Source organism: Lygodium microphyllum, chromosome 11 (assembly GCF_053477565.2).
Source record: "Lygodium microphyllum isolate KBCC chromosome 11, Lygodium_microphyllum_v1.1.10, whole genome shotgun sequence".
NCBI lineage: Eukaryota > Viridiplantae > Streptophyta > Polypodiopsida > Schizaeales > Lygodiaceae > Lygodium > Lygodium microphyllum.
In genome coordinates this window covers 90465363-90482524 of record NC_141145.1, presented here as the reverse complement: position 1 = coordinate 90482524, position 17162 = coordinate 90465363, and positions in this window count along the sequence as shown.

The window sequence follows — 17162 nt, the reverse complement described above, 5'->3', positions numbered from 1 at the left end:
CTTCAACCCTTCTCTTATATCTACCATCTCTATCCAAAGTCTAAGCTCTTGAACCCCCATACATTATTCTCTCTCAAACCCCTGTGATTGACCATAAAGTACCTCTTGAACCTTTAAACATTCATTGTAATCTACTTATCTCTTGAAGACACATCTCCATCTATCTTGTCCAGTTTTCTTGCCAAACCCTTGTGGTGACCTTTAACCCTACACGTTGTGACACTGCACTTTGCAGGGGACACTTACTGATGATAGGCCAGATCCACTTGTGAGTATCACTTTTTTTTTTTGTAGTTTATTTTCATATTAACTGTATTATATTCTTATTTGATTTCAGTAACTAATGCAGGAGCAATATAGTGAGGACGACATGACAGAGGTGGCTCGATAGGAGGCCGAGGTGGGGTGACGCTGAGAAGCTGAGGGGAGTGGCGGCTAGATCGCTAGCCATGGTGGTGACAATCATGGAGATGGGGGAAATGGTGGTGTTGTGGGTGGGGGCAGGGGTGGTGGCACAAGCGATGGTGATCATGAGTCTGATACTAGTGACTTGTATAGTGATGACTCATATAGTGATTGTGCCTAGGGATCTCTTATGTATATTTGAGGATGAGACTTCTATTGTATATGTGAGAATTCATCACTATTCATTGTATAGACATATGTGAGGATGACTTGTTTTGTATATGTGAGGATTGATCACCACACACTCTAGACACATGTACATATATTTACTAATGATATATATTGATGTATGTTCATTGCATCATTGAATTTGTCTATTGTCAAATAATTAATTATTTGTCTATTCTCTATTGTCTCTTGGAAAGCTAGATAGAGACACATTAGAATTTTTATCGCAGTTCAATGTTTTTCTATGTCAGGCTCTAATATTAACATGCTTTTGATTTTCATAGTTTCTATAGAGGTCATTGATTCTACGCTACATATCAACTCAAGCTAACTTTCAAGCTTAAAGATCCAAACTACGAAGTTTCAAAGCATGTGATTTCAAAGTATCAAGCTTACCATAAGCTATTATGGTTACAATACCTGATTTCAATTTATGTACCATGTACCATGTACCAATTGTAGGTATGAGGTTTCATTATGAAACGTGATACCAAATCAAGTACCCATTACCAAGTACCAAATCTAACACTAAAAAGGTTTCTTTGTTTCCATGTTTATTGGTTAAGGTACTGCAAAGTTAGATCAACCAATCAAGTACCAAGCATCGAATCAAGTACCAAGTACCGAATCTATACCAAGTATCAAATCAAATACCAAGCACCGAATTTAAGCACCAAGTACCGTGTAACGTGTCTGCTTAACCACTTGTGGGACACGTCTTAGCAGCCCATTGGGAGGGGAGTCTAGAAAGCGCCACCTGGCACTCACAAGGAATGTCATAGGGTTTGCGATCTAGGTCTTCCCGAGTCTGCCCCAAAGCGGAAGTATCTGGCCGTTCCCACTTAGGACCGACCTGAAGTCAGGGTTTCTTTTCTATCAGCCAAGTCTCTAGGAAGTAGCTAGCGTCGATCTCCAAATGACCCACTTTGAGTAGGAACAATAGAGCCGAAGCGGATTTATGCTGCACTTGGTTCATAGAGAATGGAAAACGAGAGGGATGCACCGCTCAACCTCTCTGCCCATAGGGCATAGTCCCATTCTGGTCCCCTAAAACGGCATGAATCGGGTTCTAACTTAACAATACCCAAAGTCATCTAATGGTAAATCCTTGTGAGAAGCCTCCCACTTCTCTAGGATCACCCAGCCATAGGACGAACCCATCGGGGAATTCCGTCCACCCGCTTCCCTTGATAGCTTTAGTTGTTTAATTAGGTCCTGCCGCATTTATGTGCAACATTTAAAATCAGCTCCATTAATTAAGCCTTTTAGGGCACAGAGTTCATTCACGTAATTTACAACACATACACAAAAACAAAACAAGCAGTCCTTTTATCAAATAAGTTTCTTAACTTATCTTTAAGTTAATCTTTGTCTCCTGCCCATACAGGAGAATTATGTATCCCTTCTGTCCAACAAAAGGACCCGGTCCAAATCTCATGGCACCGAGATTTCCATCCTTTATCTAGAATAGGATCTTCCAACGTCCCAGACATTGGGCTCACAAGGATCTCCACCAACTCCATTCTGGACATGCAAGGGGTGTCCAAAGCTCCACCTGACCCACAAGCGGTCTAGGAGTGAGATGCCATTTTCGTGGTTGGCCTTTTCACCACTCGACCATTGACCTGTGAATCGAGCAGTGCCCCCTCGAGATAATCCGCGATGTGATCTTGGAGATGATCCACGCGTGCAAAATATCCTTCCTTAATTAATCCAATTAAAATTCAAGCACAATCGAAGCAATCAGCCCTAATATCATCTTCTAGAAAAACATTCCTTTATTCCCATGGCAACTTATCATTACAGACCCCTGCCATGCATTTGCCATCAACACAAGCCTTGGAATATTTATCCAAATCAAATGCAACAATCCCTTGATTGAAAGAAAAACATTTAGGGTGTTATTCAATCAACCAACAAGAAACGAAGTTTCATTATGGAACCTGATGTCAAATCAAGTACAAAGTATCAAGTACCAAATCTAACACTAAAATTTTTTCTTCATTTTCATATTTATCAGTTAAGTTACCGCAAAGTTACATCGACATGTACCGAGTCGTACGAAATAGGGACAAAAAGGTTGAACCTAGGTACGATACTTGATGTCTTATAATTTTCAATATTTATATTTTTTGTTTTTCCTTTTGGCTCATAATTTAGCAAGCTAATGTATCGGATGGTAAGTCCGCAATAATCTCTCTCTTTCTTTCTTTTGTTCTATCTCAATGTATATACAAGAGTTGTCGGGGGCAGCCATGACGAAATATGACGTTATGGAGAAGAGCTGATATGACTGTAGATGATTTTGTATCCGAGAGTGCTTGAGCTTCACACCACCTAGTTAGATCATCTGTCATGACACGGAAAAATTTGTTGCCTACCACACAGAAGTAGGAAATGGACCTATGAGGTTCCAGCCAACCATCTCAAATGGTTCATTCACCTGTATCAGTGAGAGAGAGTCAGGTTTCTGATACAGGTTTCTGATTGCAATTTCTTAATCATCGATGTAGTTGGTCGATCCTTTCATGTATCTGATTGTAAATTGGTATTCTCTTGAAATGCCAAAGCTCATCAAAGAAGCCGTCCTGGTGGGTGGGATTTTTGCAGAAGAGGAATGAGGGGTTGATGGTCAATTTCGATAGTGATAGTCGTTCCATGAAGATATTGGTGAAATTTGGTAAAATCCCAGACCATTATAAATGAAAGTTATGCACTCTCTTTAGGTCATGTGGGCAGAGCAGTGGCAAAAGATAACCGGATTTAGTTTGTATAAAGCAACAGATGGCATGATGAACAAAGAACTACTATGTGAGTTAGGGGAGAACTAATCACTACCTCCACCAATGTAATGTGCATAGGTTTAGTCCAAAACTAGGCCCTTATTCTGGGCATCCTTTTCTCTCTTTATTCCCATTTGGTCATACATCAAGAATGTCTCCACAACTGAACCGTTGAGGCCATTTTGGGAGTTATACCTACGTGGCAAGGTCCAGTCCAATAGCTTAGCTGGCATTACATCATGGGCTTGGGCTAGGCTGGACCCTATGGTCTATATATATATATATATATATATATATATATATATATATATATATATATATATATATATATATATATATATATATATATATATATATATATATATATTACCATATTAAAAAACTTGGGATTCTTCCAATTCTAAATTTTGTATATACTAGAAACGTGGCAACCACTAAGTACGTCTACATATTTATCAAAATCATATAATGTAACCTATCATTAAAAAGCACACCAAAAATGGAATCTAATTAGTCATCGAGCTCAACACAAGAGTCTGATTTTCATTTAATTTAAAGTTTCAATTTCAAAAATTAACAATAAAAGACAATTGTGTTGTTTACCATAATTCATGTTTAGACCGAAACTGTAAATTTGTATCGCTTACATAGTGACCAACCTCCTCAATACTATGCAGAATAGAAACAATGAGAGCATCGAGAGCAATCACAAGTGCAAGGAAGCATGAACCAAATTAGAGAGAGAGAGAGAGAGAGCACTAGATAGAGCTAAGAGAGATGAGAGAGAGAGAAAGACATATGATTTTGAATATATATATATATATATATATATATATAAATTATTTTCATCGACCAAAAATGGATCAATTTCTAGTCATTGCGTGCAAGCATCGCTTATGCAATGCTGTCATCGCTTAAGCAATGCGCAGTTTTTATAAGCAATTTTATACCAATAGCGACATAAAGGGTTGCTAGGTGCCTCGCTAAAGTTTTTGCATATGCAACGGACACCAACGACGTCACCTGGCGACGTAGTGTGGCATCGCTTTACTATGCGTAAGCATTGCTAGAAATGTCGTTGTACATCCAATGGCTAGTAGTGCTAAGAAAATTAACATCAAAGGCTATTTGTCTATATCGTTTGCTAATCATAGTATAGTGCTTCATCATATCCTTATCTTCACCCAAGGACATTCGAGGCACTCTCATAGCCATTATCCTCTACCTGTCGTTCCACTGGCCTAACCACTTGATAAGGGATTAGCTATTGTTGATTCCCTAGAATAATGGTAGGATTTATTGTTGGGCTTCCAATAGGTCGGTGGAGCCATTTGACTGGTCGTGGGGAAGGTCAAGACTAGGAGGAGCTAGAAACATGGGCACATTTGGAATTATGCTTCCTTTCCCATTAGGAGGACGGATGGCATCCCTTAACCTCTGTTTGGCAGTGCTAAAGTGTTTCCAAACCCTAAACTCAAATTCCAATTTGACCTAGAGTCATAAGCTTCTTGTAATCACGATTCTACCTCTTTTGCTCGTGTAATGGTTGTATCAATGTCGGCAAGAGTGACAATGCTCAATTGCACTTGAATATTAATGTCTAATTCATTTAGAAAATATTGCAGCTGAGCAGCAATAGGAATGGAGATATAGTTTTACAATTTCTAAAATACCTCCTTCAGTTTCTTGGCATACCCACGGACATTCTTGTGGGGTTCTTGATGTATAACATTAAGGACATGTAGCCAATACTGACCTCCCCTTTCAGGGGCAAACTCTCTTCGAAAGGCTGCAAAGAATAATTCAATTGTGTGATACCACACTGCAGCTCACCCTTTCAAATTCATGTTGAAGAACATCATTTAATGTCCTTAATCTTGAATCTGACAGATAAACATCAACTTCTGGAATTCATTGATGTGTATTTCCATGACTTCCTCTGCTAACCCATTAAAAATTGGTAGAGGAAACCCTAAGGCTAGCAAATCCACTATTCCAGTAGGTATAGCAATAGGTTGTGCCACCATGGTAACAATTAGATTCGCTATAGGAATTCAAACAACCGAAACTACCACTTCACTCGAAGTGGATGGAGTAATTGAAAGGGGGGAAGTACTAGAGCTTCCTCCCCCTAATGGACTATATGCCAAGCTAGGGTTACCAAGACCTCACACTTGTAAGGATATCGGGCCACTCCTTTGCGGAGAGTATCTTCTATTTATTTTGGCCCATCGTTTAGCTCGTTCAACTCTCTCTTCTTTTTGAAACTCGGTTTGATAGTCTTGTGAGTTTAGCTCACTAATTTTTGGCATACACTAATGAATAGGTCCCAATTGACCAAGATACAGAAACCGCCACTTATTAGTTGCTCCCAAAAAATGCACCACTTGTTGGGACCTAAAATAGGCCTAACATTGGCTATAGGCACCAACTGGGCCTCTCTAACACTCTCAAGACAACCTCACACGGTCTCGTGACCAGGAGCATCCAAGGGACACACTACCCTAATTGCTATGGTAGATATTGTGTTTATAGTGGAGTGTAGTCCAACGATTGCCCTTCCTTACTCCTGAGAGGGAGATCCCACACATCTTGGTGTAGTACACCAATGTGATATAAACATAAAGGAGGAGGTACCCCTCTGGCTAAATGTCATTGCCCCACTGCAACTCTCCTACACCTCGGGGATTGGCCCCAAGATGTGTTGCTCTACCATAAAGCACATACAAACACACTCTGCTCTTATATATTTCAAACATTCTAAGATATAAAATTTCCTCACTTAACAATTTCTCAAAGATTCGATCGTCTAGCCTACAACTTGGGTTTCCTCACAAAACATAGGTCACATGTTTGGCAATCAATTGCTATGTATCCACCAAGAGTTACCATGTGATATGCATAATGCAATTGTGGATGACCCACCTCGTGCTCAAACATTTTATGATAAAAAACCAGCAACGTGAGGTGCAAAGATAACCCTTTAATGATTTCCAAGCTACTCGTAATTGCAACGTTGCTAGAGACTAGCAACAAGTTTCCTCGTGCTACTAGTCTCTCTTAAATTTAAATGGTGACCAACTTGTATGCCATGCATAATCGAATAAATCATAATTTAAAACATTTTCAGTGACACCTCACTTTTACAAACCCTCTTCCCTCCTACCATTTTGGTTTTGCATTTGTTGGATAGGTGTAGCATTCATTCTTGTATACTCTTTTATGTTAAAATCGATAAAAACCATACTCTAACATTAAAAAAAGGCTTGACTGAGGCTTATCCCTCATGCTCTAGCCTTGTTATACATTCACAATTTTTTCTAATTTTTTAGGTGCAAAAACTAAATATTTCTCATATTTTTCCTATTTTCTCTCATTTATTTGTTCATAACAATGTGGTATTTTTTATTTATGTGTTTTAACTAATAATATTGATTTAACGGTGGTCTTTATCAGTTTTTTATCGCATATGAACCTCATTTCCTAACTTGAAATGGAAGAAACCCTTATTTTCCCTCTTAAAAGATGCATTTTAAGTTTTAAATTATTTATTACAACTACGGGTTCTATATTTTATCATGTGCAGTCCTCAAACATACTTTAAACATGATTCATACAAATTTTATTTCCATGCGCACATGATTTAAGCCATCAAACATCAAAACAATGAAATTTTCTTTGTAAAAAATGGGAATACTGCTTATTTGCGTGTTATTAAAAATGGTTTTGGGGCAGCCCACAAACCCATTATTACTTCCCCAATAGTTCTAGACATCACCTCTCAAAGTCATGTTAATCTTGTAGCAATGCGGTCCATGCCAAACAAGCATCCTTCATCCTCCTTTCTTCTTGATTCTCTATGTGTGATCAACCTCTTAGAGGAGAGAGGAGAAGAGAGAAAGACCAAGTTTTGATCTCTGCATCCGAGCAGCCATTACATGAACTGAGATGAGTGTCAGAGAGCAAATAAAATTAAAAGTTCATTCATGATCTTTGTTGTATGGGTTGTTCTACCAATGGTAGATTTTGGATCCGCTTCTTGGGTTCACGACAACAATATGCTCTAAGAATATCTTCAATGAATTGGTTGACCCGCTCTGTTTGGCCATCAGTTTGAGGGTGATAGGCTGTACTGAAATAGAGCTGAGTCCCAATGGCCTCGAATATCCCTCTCCAGAAGTGAAATGTGAAGAGGGAGTTGCGGTCACTAACGATCCTTCTAGTAGGCAATCCGTGGAGTCTGAATATCTCCTTGATGAATAATCTAGAAATATCTGAAGCTTTATAGTTTGTCTTGATTGGAATGAGATGTGAAACCTTGATGAGCATGTGTACTATAAACATAATTGAATTCTATCCTCCTTGAACTGAAGGTAACCCAACAACAAAGTCCATGCTGATATATTTCCACTTTATCTAGGGAATGTTGAGAGGTTGTTGCTTTCTAGGCATCTTGGCATGCTCTCCTTTAATGCGCTAGCAAGACAAACATTCCCTAATATATTTGAGTACATATCCCTTGAGCCTTTCCCAATGGTAGCTCTTCCTGGCCATGTTGAGGGTCTTGACGTATTTGGGATGGCCTAAAAAGGGGGGGTCATGTGTTTCCCAAAGTATTCTTTGTTTGAGTTTCTTGCTTGAGGATATGCATAATCTTGTCCTGGAATAGACAAGTCCCCCATTGATAGAAAATTCTTGATACTTGCCCTTAAGTATGGGGTTTTGGTCTTTTTCCAAAATCTCCTTTATCATCTTCAGATATTCTGGGTCATGGCTAGCTTCCTCCTTAGCTAGTTCAAGGATAGGCTTACTAGGCATTGACACTGTAGTTGCTAATGATTCTGCCATTGAAGGTTCCTCCATAATAAGAGAGTTGAGGAACACCTTGTGACTTAAGGCATCAATGACCACATTCTCTTTGCTAGGTCAATACCTGATTTCAAAGTTATATTCCTACAGAACTTCAATCCAACGATGTTGCCTCATATTGAGTTCGATCTAGGTGAAGATCCATTTGAGGCTCTTATGGTCTGTGACCAATGAGAACTTGTTGCCAAGCAAATAGTGTCACCAAAGCTTGAGAGCATGAATAATTGCTAGTATCTCCAAATCATGGGTAGCATAATTCCTTTCATGGCATTTTAGCTTCCTCGAAGAAAATGCTATAGGATGAACTTCTTGCATTAGTACACAGCCTAGTGCGAGTGAGCTAGCATTCGTGACAAATTCAAATTCCTTGCTCAAGTCAGGGAGTTTCAGAATTGGTGCTTTCACTAAGCTATGCTTGAGTTGATCAAAACTCAATTGTTCGGTGGGTGTCCACACTATGGCAACCTACTTTTTTAGTAGATTTGTGAGGGGTGATGCAATTAAGGCATAGTCCTTAATGAAGATCATGTACCATCATGTTAAAACAAGAAAACTACGTACTTCTTTGATAGTGGTTGGTGGAGGCCACTCTTAGACATCCTCAACTTTTGTAGGTTCTATAGAGATTCCTTCATTTGACACAATAAATCCAAGATATTTGATCTACCTCTTGAGGAAGGCACACTTTTTCTTCTTGGCATAGAGCTTATGAGTCCTCATGGTCTCAAAGATTATGCAAACTTGGGGTTCATGGTCCTCCTCTTCCTTGGAATAAACCAAGATGTCATCAAAGAAGACAAGTACAAAATCATTGAGATATGGTCTAAAAATGTCATGCATTAGCCTATTAAATGTGGCAGGAGCATTAGTCAAACCAAAAGACATTACTGTGAATTCAGAATTACCATATCTGATATTAAATGTCATCTTAGGAATATCCTCATCCTTGACGCGAATCTGGTAGTATCCTGACCTCAAGTCAATCTTAGAGAAGATTCTTGCTCCCTGCAATTGATCAAGTAACTCGTCTATCCTTGGAATAGGATATTTATTTTTTATGGTTACTTGGTTTAGGCCTCTATAATTGATGCAAAGGCAAAGTGTACCATCCCTTTTCTTTTGGAACAAGACTAGAGCCCCCCAAGGAGAACTGTTGGGGCATATGTACCCTTGGTCCAATAATTGTTTGAGTTGTTCTTTTAACTCAATAGCTTCAGGAATGGACATCTTGTAGGGTCTTTTTGCGATTGGTGTAGCTCTTGGTATTAGCTTAATCTCATGATCCACCTCCCTAGGTGGTGGTAATTCTGTCAATTCTTCCGAAAACACATCCGCATACTCTTTGAACCATGATGGTTCTTCATTGGAGTCATTTACCTGTTCTGACTTGTTTAGCTTGATCAAATAGATGGGTAATCCTTTCCTTATACCTTGAGCTATTCATGTTGTCTTAGCTAGTTGGATCTTTGGTTTGCCTGCTTCTCCTTGAATTGTAACTAGCTCACCTTTAGGATTCGGAAAGGAGGCTTTTCCTTTCCCACAATGGATGTGAGCATCATTGAGAATTAGCCAATCCATCCCAAGTAGGCACTCATGAACTCTTAGATTCATTACCTTGAACTTAATAGACGTGGGCTTATTTTTGAGTAGGAATTCCACCTTAGCATTTTGTCTTGTGCAAGTAATTTCTCACCCATTTGCTAGTTTGGCAAGTAAGGTAGGTGCAAGTACTATGGCTATCCCTACCCTTCTTGCACAAGCTAGTGAAATGAAAGAATGAGTACTGCCATAGTCAATCATGGTTTTGAATTTCTTACCTTGGTAATTTGATGGAGTTTGGATCATCGAAAATTGGTGATTCGGGGGCTTTTTGTGGAGAGCGGCGTGAACGGATGCCCTCTCGATCTCAGCTTCCATGGATGGGTCTTCTTCTCCATTGATTGCCTTTGTGGTGATATTGGAAGTTTTTGCCCTTCCTATTGCTGCATGTCTGCAACCATAGGTAGTCCTAGCTTATCCACTGAATTTTCCTTAACGATGATATTTGCCAAGTTTGGGACATTCTCTTTTGAAGTGCCCTGATTTCTTACAGTGAAAACATCACAGACTTTGATCCCTTCTTTGAGTGGGGACAAAGTCACTGATTACATTTTCCCTTGGCTTTTTCCATTGGCCTTGATTCTGTCCTTGTGCCCTTTTAAATTGAGCCTTCAGCATCCCTGGACTCTGGTCTTTGTGAGACCAGGGTCTATTATTCCTGGGGACTTTGGCTGGACTTCTTAGGCAATGGGTCTATTATAGCCATGATGTTCGTTTCACCCCATTACTTTAGTTCTATCTGCTGGCAAGACTTTGGCCACCTCCTCATAGATATAGCGAGTATGTTCTACTTGCCAGCATCCAATGTGTAGGATCGAGTTCACACGAGCCTCATGGAAGATGAAAAACTTGATAATATTCAAGTCCTCAAACCATTTTAGGCTCTTCAGATTGTTTTGAAGATAGGCGAGTCGGTTGGCATCTATGTAGCAGTAACCTGCACTACAAGTCCAACACCTTTTCGCATACGGCGAGGAAGGGTTGTAGAGTCGATCCAGGATCCCCATCATGTCGGATCGTTTGCAATAACTTGAAGAGTTCATAGCCATCCTGAACACGATATGAAATATTGGGAACCTACTCCATGCCTTGTAGGTCTGGAAGCAGCAACAAACCACAAGTGAGTGAAAGAAAAAAGAAATATAGTGAAAACATCACTTCACTCTTCTCGAGTTATTCCTATCCTGATTTTTTTATTTGTTGGTTGGCTCTGATATCAACTGTAACGTGCTTGCTTATTGGCTGACTGGGCACATTTTTAGTGGTCCGAGTCTAAGAGATACCGCTCGGCACTCTCATGGAATGTCACAGGGTTTGTCACCTAGAGTTTCCTGAGTCCCCCTCGCAATGGAATGTTCACGGCTAGAGCTACTAGGATCAACCTGAAACTTGGGTCCCTCGTGGTCAAGGTCTCCTAACAATATTCTAGCATCGATTTTCAAGCATCCTACTTTACCTAGATACCCAAACTGAAGTTGACCCATTCCGCACTTGGTTCAAAGAAAATGGGAAACAAGAGGGATGCACCACTCAACCTCTCTACTCGTAGGGTATAGTCCCATTCCGATCCCCTAAAATGGCATGAATCGGGTTCTAACCTAACAACACCTAAAGATCATATGACACTAGAATGCTGTTAGGGGACCTTGACCATGAGGGACTCAAATTTTAGGTTGATCCTAGTGGGTTCGCGGCCATGAACATTCCATTGCGAGGTGGACTCAGGAAACCCTAGGTGACAAACCCCATGATATTCCATGAGAATGCTAGGCGGCATCGATTAGAATCATCTCTCGATGGACTTCTAAAAACGTGCTTGGTCAGCTGATAGGTGGGTACGTTATAGTTCTAGAATACCCATACTATTTTAAAAATGATTTATACATGGCTAGCTTTCAAGAGCCTTTGCATCCTCATCCTCCTTAGGCCTTTTTCCTCTATAACGTAAAAACTCTCTTCTCTTGTATCCAACTCTATGGACTTGATATCTGTTTTATTTGCTGCTAAAGCATAAGATGAGAATGCTAGGAAGTATCCAACCCTAGAGGTAGAGAAGCTGGGATCCAATATTCGGATGGCTATTTTCTTTTCTAGGAACATGACTTTGTGTGCATTGTACTGCAAACCTAAGTACCCAAGGAGACTTGTAAGTGCTTTGACATAGACAATCAGCCATGAGGCCTCCTCTAAGAAAGTGCTATGCAAAACCAATAGAACATTGGGATCAATCCTTGATATGTAATACCCACATGCAACATCCTTTAGGGAACTACCAACAATTCTTCATCCTTTGCCTCTTCCCAAGAAATTATCATCATTTGCAATCTCCATAGTGTTAATAAGTCCTCCTTCAATTCATTCTCAACATCCACTATGCCTTTTGCATCTGCAAATGCCTTTGCAATAACTGCCAAGCAATAATCCTCCCTCAAATTGAAAAGGATTTGTAGAGTAGGAAATAATATATACTCTTTGTGTTTAATTGGGAAAGTTGGCAAGGATGGAACTATGAGGTTGGAAGGGGCATCTGTTAACCCCAACACGAAGAAAGAAAAATGAAATAAAAAAGATGCAGGGCAAAGGCGGAAAAAAGATAGCCTGACTGAAGAAAGAAGAGGAGAAAAGGCCAAAAGCGCAACGGCAACCTTAAAAAGTCCAAGGCAATTGCAAAAGGGAAAAGGTGCATTTTAAAATACAAAGGCGCACCCTGAAATCTTGTAAAAGAGTGCCAGGCGGTGGAAAATCCAGAAAGCTAAAACAAAAGACAAAGACAAAGGCCAAGACAAAGAGAAACAGAAGACAAAGGCGCACAAGGAAAAGTGCAAGTCAAAGAGGGAAAATGTGCATTTTAAAATACAAAGGCGCACCCTGAAATCTTGTAAAAGAGTGCCAGGCGGTGGAAAATCCAGAAAGCTAAAACAAAAGACAAAGAAAAAGGCCAAGACAAAGAGAAACAGAAGACAAAGGCGCACAAGGAAAAGTGCAAGTCAAAGCTTTTGTAAAAGAGTGCAAGCGCATCATGGTTTAATTCAAGGAGCGCCGGGCTCTTACCCGTGCAATTTGTAAATGTAGACGGGCGGTGGAAAGGAAGCTAGAAAGATAGAAGGACAATGGGAAAAAGGGCCTAGGCTACGGTCGACCATGTAAAAAAGGAGAAAAGGGGATGACCGCCCAAAAGGGATTTAGGGTTTTGTATATAAAGTTGAAAAGTGAATGAGAAGCTCATTCTTGTGTGTGGCAGAAAGTGGCTCTCTTCTTCTCCTTCTTCTTCTTGTTCTTGCTTGCTTGAGCTTGTGCTCAAGAGAGGGAGTGTGAGAGTGTGAGGGAGTGAGTGTGTGAGGGTGAGGGATCAAGAGGGTGAAGCTCTCAATCTTCTCCTCTCTCCTTCTCTTCTATTCTCTTCTCTTCTCTTCTCTTCTCTTGCTCGCGGTGATGGAGCTTCGAGCATGGAGCTTGAGGATGGAGCTTGCTTGAAGCTTGCACTTGGATCGTGGAGCTAGCGGAGTGCGCGGGAGAGGAGCTAACTTGAACGGCATGGAGGTAAGCTCACTACACCCATAGATATGGATGGCGTCTCGGCTATGTGAGAGGTAGCCATTAGTGCTCGGCTTGGAACACTTGAAATAATAAGCGGTCCATGGGTCTTGGTGGTTGAGCGAAAGCTCCCACATTTTGGTTCCGTTGCCGAGACAAACGGATTCAAGCCTTGAGTGCTTGCGCGCTTCGAATTGAGCATCGAAGTAAGGGCTTTCCCCGAACTGGCGCTTGAGATAGGTAGGAAGTGGGGGGATAGAAGCTGGTATTCGATCTCCTTGATAAGTAGGTTTTTTGCTTTTTTGAGATTTATGTTGTGAGATGGAGTAGTGTAGGTATTTACTTTCTGAATTGGATGTATTAGAGTAGGAGAAAACAAAGAAAAACAAAGAAAATAAGCATTAGGGTTTACTGTTGCAAAACAAGGTAAAACAGGGCAAAAAATTGTGCAAAAAATGGTAAAAATCTCGCTTGTGATGCCGAAGATCGGCAAGTGAGTGATTGGGGGCATCAATACCATACCCGGGAAGGGACATAAGAGCCAAGAGGCCAAGGGAGAGCTCATTTGTGACCATTTCAGTGAGAGAGAGAGAGAGAGAGAGCCATTGCACGATTCGCTCTGATCTTGCCATCGACGAGCCTACTGCTCTATTCAAGTATATGAATCCTTTCCCATATCCCCCTAGGTAGGATCTGGAGGTTTATGCTTGCTATGATTAGGTAAATCGCACGAATCGAGCAAGATCGACATCTCACTGTTGTCGTCGCCTCGTGTTCGGCCCGTCCGAGTGGCCGCTTCTGGGCCGAGTCCTAGAATCGGCCCTCGGCCCTCTTTCGCTTGGCCCACTCGGCCCAAAACCCTAATCGGCCCTCGGCCCAGACCTACTCGGCCCGTCTAAGTTGACCATTCGGACCATCAACCAATTCGGCCCTCGGCCACGTGTCATATTCGGCCCTCGGCCCAAGTGCCTCGGTCCGAGTGACCTCGTTCGAGTTGACCATTCGGCCCGTTCGAGTCTACCTTGTCCGAGTCACGAATTTGGCCCTCGGCCCATGTGCCTTGGCCCGTTCGAGTGACCCACTTGGACCCTGCAATTTGGACCAACTAGGCCGAGTGTAATTTTTTATCAAATTCTCAGAAATTTGACCTAACCTGGCTATATCTCAACAGTGTAAACTGTTAAAAGTCTTGACGCTCAAAACTTGATTCTGGTACATGGAATAGACGAAATCGTAGGGAGTAGCTACTTGGCAGCTTGAAGTAGGCAGCAGCGAGACCCAGAGACCTAGATACAAAGCGCTAAGCAGTTAAAACCTGATTGGCCAAAAACAAACGAGGCAACATATTAGAAAAATCGTGAACCCCAAAATTGACCCCAAAGGCTACGTAGAGCTAAAGGCACATCACAGATCCATCACTGGGCTGAAACTTAGAGCAAGTAGTTCAAAATTTGGCTAAACGGTCCTCCAAATTGCGCATGGTGTTTACCGTAACGGCCCTATGGGCCGGGGGGAGCCCCCTCCTCACCTCCCCCAAGTAGGTTGGAGAGAAAACACGCGCCGTGACAGGTCCTCCAAATTAGACCCTAGTGTAGTAATGGCTCTACACAAACATGGATTCTCACTTACAAAAGAGCAACCAAAAGCCCATACCCGAACCGAGAGAAACAGAGACCCTAGAACCTCAATGGGCCAATCTAGCCAACAAGGGTAAAAAGGCCACACTGCAAAAACACATACATGTTGCATTCGGACTGCATCTAGTCAAAGCGAAAAGCAACAACATCAAGCTACAATAGTGAGAATGACTAGATATGATAGTCCTGACAATAGATGCTCCTTGAATAGCACTGCACTGACGAGCCAAGACATCAGTGGAGAATCCACATCTGGTCATGCAGTTCAGGACTCAAGGGCATTTGTCAGAAGGCTTAAATTTACAAGCCAAGACCCGGAAGATGAAGACATACTACCACCTGCTTATCTTAAGGTCAAACTCACCGCAAAAAGAGAGCATACTATCGATGCACTGATTGATGAAGGAGCAGATTTTAATGTCTTGACCTATGAGGCATGGACCCTACTAGGCCAACCAGAGCTGACACCGACTAATGCAACTCTTAGCCCTTATGGGGGAACTCCACAAGCACTCATAGGGAATTGCAATATCCTTGCAACAATTGAAACTAAAAGCTTGCCTATCCTATTTCATGTTCCTCCAAATAGTGCTAAATATGGTAAGGAAACCCTCTTGGGAAGACCCTTCAAAAGGGCGACTAAATGTGAGGCTGACTATGTAGCACAGAGGATATACTTGACACTACCGGTGTGAGGATAGTCACAACCTTTAGCAAGGGTGACCTCATCGAACCTCGAGGGAAAGGCAAGGAAGGTGCTGATGTAACAGCCAAGCCTACTAACGAGAGCAAGGACTTGTTGGAAGAGTTGATACAAGCACAGGTCGAACAACAAGAACCAGTTGAGTGAGGCCATGCTTGAAACAAGAAGGTCAAGAGACAATGCCAAGGATGGGCTTTGGACTTACAAATATCGTAGGAGACCCCAAAAGAATCCCAAGCCTTATAGACGAAGGCATCGATGGAGGGTCAGCACAAAGCCGCGATGGATATCCAAAGCGTTGCTACGTGCTTAAGGGTATTACGCAGGTAACCGATGGATTTGGGTACCAAAATCCCCTGCTAAACCATCTCTATCAGCTGAAGGCAAGATTGCATCAAAAGCAATGAAGCACAGGAGGAAATCTAAGAGAAAATCTAGGTCTCGAGGCAAGAAACCAGACATGAGTGTTCGAAAGAAAGAGCCTCATCCTAGCATGCTTAATAAGTAGATGTCATATGTAGCCATTGAGCGTGCACAAAAGCCATTAGTTTCCAAAGAGCCTTTGATTTTCCAAGAGGATAACAGGCATCATAGGCACAACATTGCTCATGGCAAGGCTAATCGCTCAACAAAGAAAATGGCACAATCGTCTAATAGCCTCGAGCAAATCATTCCGCCAGTGCCAAGTCCACCTAAGAGTCCTAGATCTCCTACATCCTCTTTTTCCAAATGGACACAGGAAGCACAACAGCGGTCGTCAATGGTAGCTGCTCACTCCCAATCTCTATCTCCATCAAAGCTTCCAAATATCCAAGAGGGGGGACATGACACTAGCCATAGCTCTCAGCCCACGGATATGCCTGTGCAACCCAATGTGACCAGATCAACTCATGCTCGATCTACACAGATGAATGCTCAAAGGAAAACAAAAGATGTGACCACTTCCGATCGCCCTAGGGACCTCACATTGCAATCCACCAAGAGTAGCCAGCCCACTGGACTAGCTGCTACTACTTTCAATCAGGGATCACAGCAGTCACAGCCCTTGGCTGTGACAATGCCCCTTGCAGAACATGTTCTTAGCAGTTTACCTATGAAGGAAGTGTCGCAACCAACTTCCTTGACAACTCCAGCACTTCCAAAGTGCCTAAAGCCTAGGCTGGAGGAGTTAAACACATGGGAATTGGCTAAAGAGCTAGGCTCTCCCAAAAGGGAGAGTGTTGTACCCTCACAACCTGGCAAGGCTATTCAGCAGGCCACGGTTATGTCCCATGAGGACACACTAGAGAAAGGAAATGCTGAGGCCCAACCAAGCACATCAATGGTTGACCTAGTCCAGGGCCCTAAGTCATTGAGAGATGCACCTTCACTGACCAAGAAAAAGAGGAGAAAACAGCGAAAACA